Below are 8745 nucleotides of genomic sequence, written 5' to 3'. Positions count from 1 at the left end.
TTTTATTTTATATTTTCTAATACAATATCCCAAAGTAGATAGATATTAGATACACTACATGCATAGACTAGTGTATATGTAAATTGAGATTTCAAATACGTTAAAATATGGTTTTGATGTTTAGATGTGCAAATTTTACAAAACAAATAAAACTTCACACAAATTACGATGCATGTCACATCCCACCCATCACCCATGGTCCAACAATTTCCTTATAGAGAAAATAACTAGTCAGAGACCCGTGCTGTCGCCCGGGTGCATTATTTGTGGTGTAATATTTTTTGAACAATATAAAAAATATGAAGTAAAGATATAAAATGGAAGTTTGATCAAATTGCATATATATAATGGAAATTAACCATTTAATTTTTTTTTTACTAATAAGATATTAGTAGTATGAAAATTAGGTTCTAAGTTAAAATAATGATCCACAAAAAAAGTTTAAGATAGGTCAAGAACTCAATAGCAAAATAGGTGCAAGTATTGAGTTAAATAATTGACGGCCCAACAACAATAGAGGATATCATGACCATTATATAATTCAACATTATAGCAATAAATGGCTCAGGTTAGCATAAAAATAAATTAAAAGAAATGGATATAGGTCATTATAGGTTAAAGAGTAAATAAAATTGAGAAAAATCATTAAAGGTATAGTCACATGTGAACATTCCAGAAAGACATGAGAATCTACTTTGTTCATTCAGGAAAAAAAAATCATCTATCAATGGTAAAAAAAAATTATTCAATTGTGCACTCCTTTCTCAGACTGTTTCCAACATAGAAGATACATGTGCATCCGCACGGGTAAATTTATTTGATATGATATAAAATTATTTAAATTCACATGTAAATTGAAAATAAGTTACTTAATTGTAAAATGGGACAAAAAGAGACATGTGAGATGGGAGAAAAAAAAGAAATTTTGTAATTTGAAAATAAGAATTTTATCTCTCAAATAAATATAGTTGATGATTGAAATAAAATAAATATTATGCAGATAGTGACCCGTTAGATGAAAAGTTAATTGTCTATACAATTATTGGAAGCTCCTCTATGTTGCTTTTTAAGACACTCATCATTTTTATTCATCCAAAACATAAATTAAAATGAACCTAACAAAAATTTAAGTATAATGATATACGAATATTTAATATTTTTATCAATAACTTCATGTTTCCCGTTAATATTCAATAAGTAAGTTCATGTTCCCGTAGAATGCTTTAAAAATAACTATTTTCACTCATATTTATAGCTATATAATTATGTATATATCATAATAAAATTATGTATATATCATATATGTATGGTTGCAAGTTAAATGGTTGACATTAACATTAGACTTTTCACATATATCATAATAAAATTATGTATATATCATATATGTATGGTTGCAAGTTAAATGGTTGACATTAACATTAGACTTTTCACATATGCCAGTGATACTGAATAAAAAATGTGTGATATAATTATAAATATTGAGTTTATGTTTAAATTACAAGAAAAAATGAGTGTGATATAATAAAGAAAAAAATGTTGAAATTGTAACTCTTAAATAAAAATATTTGTTAATTAATATATAATAGATATTATACTAATAATAAGTTACGAAATAGATATTTAATTTCCTGTATAATTATTGAATATCATTTAATTTAATAAAATAAATTTATAATCATATCATCATCATACTAAATTACAATCTTATAATTTCTTCTATCAAAACTTTCCGCCAAAATTAATATCAGTTTATTTTTTATTAATTAATAATTAAATTAAACAAATTTTCTTTTTAACTAATTAATTTATTAATTATTTATTAGTTAAATTAATATAATTTGTCACTCCACTAAATTAACTTAAGTTGTGCGCCACTAAATCAAGTAATTAATTGAGTTTAAAAAAAACATAGATGGATCCTATCCTATTTCGTTGTCATATTTATTTATAAAACAGTTAGATAGCACATTGCATGCATGTTGTTTGAATAATTATCTGAATATATAAAGTGGGGGTATCTGAACAGTTATTCAAATGAAAAACAAAAGTTCTGCATAACTCAATAGACTACTTCATAAATTCACTGATTGGATCTTGGTTTATTAGACTTCTTTAACTTCTTTCAGTTTTCTATGCATAATAATCTCTTTCAATTTTCTTTGCATAACCTCTTCCAATAAATTTTAACTTTGGAAGTTGGTATACATAGAGGCTAGAGCATCTTAACACAGACACAGACCATCATTAGATCTAGGACAGTGACTAACAACTTTAAGTAGTACCTGTAAAATAGATCCTTTAGTAAACATAGTTGTTTGAAAGCAAAAAGGATACAAAGATCAAAACTTGTGTCATTTCATTAACTCTGCAAGTAGAAAGAAAAATGGTTCTTCAAAAATAAATGTTGTAGTCATTTCCTTCCATTATAATGTAGAAAGCAATAGAGAAAAACATATACAGCTTCGATGAATTGATAAAATACAAAGTTTCATTGAGGGCACTATAGTATAATTGTTTACCACTAACATGGAAGGTTGTCGAGTTTCATTGAGGATTGTGAAGTTGGATTCAAAACTGATAAATGCAGGAAGTACACATCATTTACATAGTTGGTTTGTTATAATCTTGAAAGCTCTTTAAACAGTAAGTAAAATAAGGAAAATATGAGTAATGCAAAGTACAATATGTCATGTATCACTTTACAGAACCTGAGATAGAAGTCTACATGAATGTGACTCTATTGCACTGCTGGATTCAAGTTATTGAGATGATTCATCCGTTCAGAAAGATCCTAGAAATGCTCATATGTGGAACTTATTATTCTTCCCTCCCTTCAAGAGCCAAAAAAAAAATTGAATAGAGTTTTGGCTTCAATCACATGTTTCAAAAATAAGGAAAACTTCAAGGTTTGAGATCAATGGCCAAACCAAACTTTGGATCAACCTCACCAGAAATAGTCAGCACTGACTTGGGGAAAATCTCATGCTGTAGCAATCCCCCAAGCTTTCCGTAATTGTTGAACCTTACTTTGATCTGTGTCAGAGGGTCAATGGCAAAAGACCCGCCAACCGTAATAGTATTTTGATTTGATGAGAACTTTCTTGTAATATCCACAACAGCAGCACTGTTAGATGGTGGAGGTACGATACTTTAATGCCGTCACCCTTGTCGCCACTGATACAAAATAACATGTTCAGTTTCCATTTAGCGCTCGTATGAGCTATTGAAAGAGATTTGTAACATAAATCTGAGTAAAACAAAATATTACATGATTACTGTTGTAGATGAATCGACTTTGGTCTTCGTGGATGGAAAAAGGTTGGTGAATGTAGGATTGTGTTGATCTGGAAAAGATAGAAACAAATAACATATTATATTCTAAAGAGACAAAGTAGCCCACAGTTGATGTTGTGTCAAGTTTGACATTTATAAGGGTGTTCTTATACCTATACAGTGCTGCCACATCTCCAATTGAGAGTCCTCCTTTCTGCAGAACAATTGAAGTGAAGGCCTGAAAGAAAAAAAAAGGAAAAAGCCATTATTGAAGTGAATATTAGACATGCTTTGATCCAAGAAAATGATCATAGACGTGCTCGGACCACTGGAAACAATGAAGTTAATATCAGAACAAAATTTTCTGTTATGGAGGTAAAACTAACTCTCAGCAAGAGATATCATAAAATTGCAAAAGAAGTATTCTACACGAAACAAATCGCTACAGTATTTGAATACAAGAAATAGTTGTAATTACATTTTCAGACCCAACATTCATACATTCAGAAGTAGGAAAAATACTTACAAAAGAGACAGGTGGGATGCTCATGAGACAGCTCAATCAGCTTCATCGGTTATGTGACAATAAGAAACTTAAAGTAAGATTTAATCAGAAAAGCAAAATGAAAGAAATGTGTATAAATCACCAAATAAACTTTGACATTATACCTAAATCAATATTTTCATCATTGGTTCATCAACAACAATAAAGAGTAGAAAACAAAAATATCTCAATAGAAAAAAATAACAACATTGTTCTTCTTCAAGAACACAACTCATTAATGTACATCAAATCAAATCAAATCCATACAACAAAATAGAAAGGAAAAGAAGAAGTAAACAAAAATCGCAAACCAACCACTGTGCGTTCCTCCGACCGCCGCTCACCACTGAACCGATTTTGGCTTCCACTCTACGAATCCGACCACCAAACTCGCCTCTGCAACCCTCTAAAAGGCATCTTATTTGTTATTTGAGAAAAAAATAACTTATTCACATAAGTTATATAATAAAACTACTGATTCATAGGGTGAAACAACTTAAAGAAACTTATTAGATTCAAACATCATTTTCATGGAAGATTCACCTTAGTTGTGGATGAGTGAAAGCAGCATTTTCATGGAAGATTCAGCTTAGTTGTGGATGAGTGAAAGCAGCGGGGAGGTTAGTCCCGACGCGATCTTGGTTTCCAACGACGGGGATAGGAGTCTGTGTCTTTTTTTTCTAAACATTTTTAGGGTTTGAGGAGAGAGGAGAGAGAAGAGGGAAGGAGAGAAAGAGAGAGGGAGAGAAAACGGGAAAAGCAATTTAAAATGAAAGAGAGAAAAGAGTGTAAAAAGGTGTAGGTTTATTTGAAATGGAGAAAGGATTTTAATTGCCAAGTGTCAAATAGTTATTGGAAAGTAGAAAAATTGTAGTGTTAATTTGTTAGTTACTAAAATATCCTTTTTGTAGTGTAACTTTTTTTTGAGGAAAGGGCATTATTGGTAGTTTGATCAATTGATTAGTAATGGGTAGATAGTAGAAGTCCCAAACATTTGATACATTTAACTCCCATGAAGTTGACCAATGTCTAACACATTTATTCTGAGAGCTCAAAATCTTCCAACTAATAATAGGTATTTGTAAGTCATTTGTATGAATGGTGTCTTTGATAAGGACACATTAGCATGAGGGGAGACCATGAACTAAGAGCATTAAAATCAAGTTGCCTTGGTTTATGGCCTAGAGAAAAGGCAATGCACATGTCTTTGAAGTCCTCAACACACACACACAGCATGAATAAAGTTCAGTCTTCGGTGGCTGGTTTATGAAGAAGACAAGAACTCCATCAACAACTTGTTGTGCTGCCTCCAAGGTTAACATAATGCTCCAATTTCTTATAGGTTGGTGTTAATGTTTGTCATGTTAGGACTTCAAAAATTAATTTTTAATACAAAAATAATTTTCTAAATGTTTAATAAATTAAATATATAATTTTCATAACAATATTTATATATTAACTTAAAAGATATGTTAGCATTTTTCTTTCTTATATTCCAAATCATTCGATCCTTATTCCGAAATTCAAATCATGTGCGAAATCAAATCAAAATTCAAAATAAAACGAAATATTTAAAATAGCGAATGAAAATGAATCAAACGAATTTTAAATTGAAAAATTGAAATTAAAGGGGTGAGAAATGTTCGTTCTAAAAGATAAGTTCAAACTAATAAAAAATAGATTAAAAGTGTGACATGAAAATTACTCTTTATACATATGAAAAATATCAAAACGGTTAAAGAAGAATTAAACGGACTTGAATTTAAAGGATAGTCAATGGACCTTTCCAATGAGGAAATCAATATGATAAGGAAGACATCGACACAACTTTAAAATCTCTCAAAACTTAATTGCAGCATTCAGTCGCAAAAATCCAGAAATAAATTGTTGAAGGATTTGGATGTGAAAACCAAATACTTTCATGAGGTGCATAAACAAGCGAAGTAGAGAAAATGACATTTTCATTGGAGATGAATGAAAATTTGGTAAAAGGAATAAGGGAAATTAAGAATGTCATAGTAGATCACTTTCAAAATCATTTCTCAGTTAGAGGAGTTACACCAATTCTGGAAAATATAACAGTAGATACTTACAATATTGGGGCGCCTCCCAACTAGCGCTTTGTTTAACGTCGGTTAGCTCGACGGTCCGAGGCGGCTTCACGGATCAAAGAACGGAACGGCTTCCGTACCTCGATCAACTTCACCACCAAGATATGCTTTAAGTCTTTGGTCATTCACAGTCCAACTTTCTTTTGTTGTCGGGTTTTCAAGCACAACCGCTCCATAATATTTCACTTCTTTTATTCGGAACAGACCCGACCATTTGGATTTCAACTTACCAGGAAATAATTTCAATCTCGAATTGAATAAAAGCACCATTTGTCTCACATGAAATTCTTTGCGGCGGACTTTTTTATCATGATACGCTTTGACCTTTTCTTTGTAGATTTTGTTTGAGTGGTATGCATTATTCCTCACTTCTTCCAATTCATGAAGTTGGACTTTCCTCTTCTCACCGGCTAGAGTAGACTCGAAATTTAGAAACTTGAGAGCCCACAATGCTTTATGCTCCATCTCTACTGGAAAATGACAAGTCTTTCCATAAACCATCTGAAAAAGAGTTAGTCCAATAGGAGCTTTGTAGGCGGTACGGTACGCCCACAAAGCTTCATCCAATTTCAAAGACCATTCTTTTCTAGAACTAGACGCAGCTTTTTCAAAATTATTTTCACCTCTCGGTTTGACACTTCCGTTTGACCATTTGCTTGCGGATGGTATGGAGTGGTCACCTTATGCTATACACCATAATATTCTAAAACTTTTTCCAATGGTGCATTGCGAAAGTGTGATCCTCCATCACTTACCAACACCCTAGGCACACTAAATAGTGAGAATATGTTTTTCTTTAAAAATTTGATCACGATTTTGGAGTCGGCCTTAGGTGTAGCAATTGCCTCCACCCACTTTGACACATAATCAACGGCAACAAGAATGTATTCATTGGAAAAAGAAGAAGGGAATGGACCAACAAAATCAATGCCCTAACAATCAAAAACTTCCACTTCCAACATGTTGGTTAAGGGCATTTCATCTCGTTTGCCTATTCCTCCACTTCTTTGGCATTTATCACAACTCTTAGCATGCTCATGTGCATCTTTAAACAAAGACGGCCAAAAGAACCCCAATTGGAGTACCTTGGTGGCCGTTCTCAAACCACTATAATGACCTCTATATGGAGAGTTATGACAATACCAAAGAATATCTTTCGACTCCTCCTTAGTCACACACCTTCTCAAAACATTATCCATTCCAATTTTGAACAAGTACGGATCATCCCACACATAATGCCTCGCATCCGCTAAAAATTTCTTTCTTTGATTACTAGTGAGGTCTTCCGGTATCAAATCGGTTGCCTTATAATTAGCAAAATCGGCAAACCAAGGCCTCACTTGAAACGCAAAAAGCTTTTCATCCAGAAATTCATCTCTTACTTCTTATTCCTTGGTTGTAATTTCCACATTAACCAATCGGGACAAGTGATCCGCAACCAAGTTTTCGGAACCTTTTTATCACGGATTTCCAAATTAAACTCTTGTAACAACAAAATTCAACGACTCAATATTTATTTGGAATCCGGCTTGGTTAGCAAATACTTGACTGTCGAATGGTCAGTGTAAATTACAACTTTGGAACCGATCAAATAGGACCTAAATTTTTCTAACGCATATGTTAGAACAAGATTTGTTCTGATCAATTATCTTAGTTTTGATGATAACAATAATATGAATTTTGCTTAAGATAATATGGTACTCTAATCCAATGCAATTTCCTTTTCAGGAAATATATAAAGAGTATGCATAATTCAGCGCTCAGAAGCTTTGTCTCAAAGGGTTCAGCATGCAACATCAGAACATGGTCTGGCAAGACATCAGAAGATGGTCGAAGAAGAATCAGAACATGGGTCTATGGAAGCATCAGAAGAACATGAGATCAGAAGCACTGAAGTTCTGATGGTATCACGCTCAGAAGCACTTCAAGGTCAGAAGATCAGAAGATGCTTTGCACCAAGCTGTTTGACTCTGATGATATTCAAACGTTGTATTCACAAACATCAGATCAGAAGGAAGTACAAGTGGCAAGCTACGCTGACTGACAAAAGGAACGTTAAAAGCTATTATAGGCAACGTCAGTAGACACAGCGTGAACAAGGCTCGAGGTAGTTGACAAAAGCGTATAACATTAAATGCGATGCTGTACAGAACACGCAAAGCATTAAATGCACTCAACGGTCATCTTCTCCAACGCCTATAAATATGAAGTTCCGATGAGAAGCAAGGTTAATGATTCTAACGATTCTGCACAAAACAACTCATATTAACTTGCTGAAACTCTGTTCTATTCAAAGCTCAGAATCTTCATCTTCATCAAAGCTCACTACATTGCTGTTGTAATATATTAGTGAGATTAAGCTTAAACGTTAAGAGAAATATCACAGTTTGTGATTATAGATTTTAAGAAGCAATTGTAATACTCTTAGAATTGATTACATTAAGTTGTAAGGAACTAGAGTGATCGTGTGGATCAGAATACTCTAGGAAGTCTTAGAGGTTATCTAAGCAGGTTGTAACTAGAGTGATCGTGTGGATCAGAATACTCTAGAAAGTCTTAGAGGGTATCTAAGCAGTTGTTCCTGGAGTGATCAGTGTGTGATCAGAAGACTCTGGAAGACTTAGTTGCTGACTAAGTGGAAAACCATTGTAATCCGTGCGATTAGTGGATTAAATCCTCAGTTGAGGTAAATCATCTCTGCGGGGGTGGACTGGAGTAGTTTAGTTAACAACGAACAAGGATAAAAATAACTGTGCAATTTATTTTTATCTGTCAAGTTTTTAAAGCTACACTTATTCAAACCCCCCCTTTCTAAGT

The 8745-nt window shown here is 32.8% G+C and overlaps 1 long non-coding RNA gene across 2 annotated transcripts; it reads right to left on the bottom strand.

Annotated features, from left to right (window-relative positions):
* Positions 1–1885: 1885 nt before the first annotated feature.
* On the bottom strand, positions 1886–4598 carry LOC131655531 (uncharacterized). 2 transcript variants are annotated; one of them, XR_009299799.1, is made up of 6 exons: positions 4361–4598; positions 4133–4213; positions 3800–3839; positions 3447–3511; positions 3269–3344; positions 1886–3174 (listed from the first exon to the last, which is right to left on the bottom strand). It is a non-coding gene; the product is annotated as an uncharacterized LOC131655531 (long non-coding RNA). The 2 variants fall into 2 exon arrangements; XR_009299798.1 differs by having other exon boundaries at positions 1888–3174; positions 4133–4223.
* Between the last annotated feature and the right edge of the window lie 4147 nt (positions 4599–8745).

The sequence above is a fragment of the Vicia villosa genome, linkage group LG3 (genome assembly GCF_029867415.1).
Source record: "Vicia villosa cultivar HV-30 ecotype Madison, WI linkage group LG3, Vvil1.0, whole genome shotgun sequence".
In the NCBI taxonomy this organism is placed as follows: domain Eukaryota; kingdom Viridiplantae; phylum Streptophyta; class Magnoliopsida; order Fabales; family Fabaceae; genus Vicia; species Vicia villosa.
The sequence above is the reverse complement of the archived record's forward strand: the minus strand, read 5'-3'. Positions and strand labels throughout refer to the sequence as shown.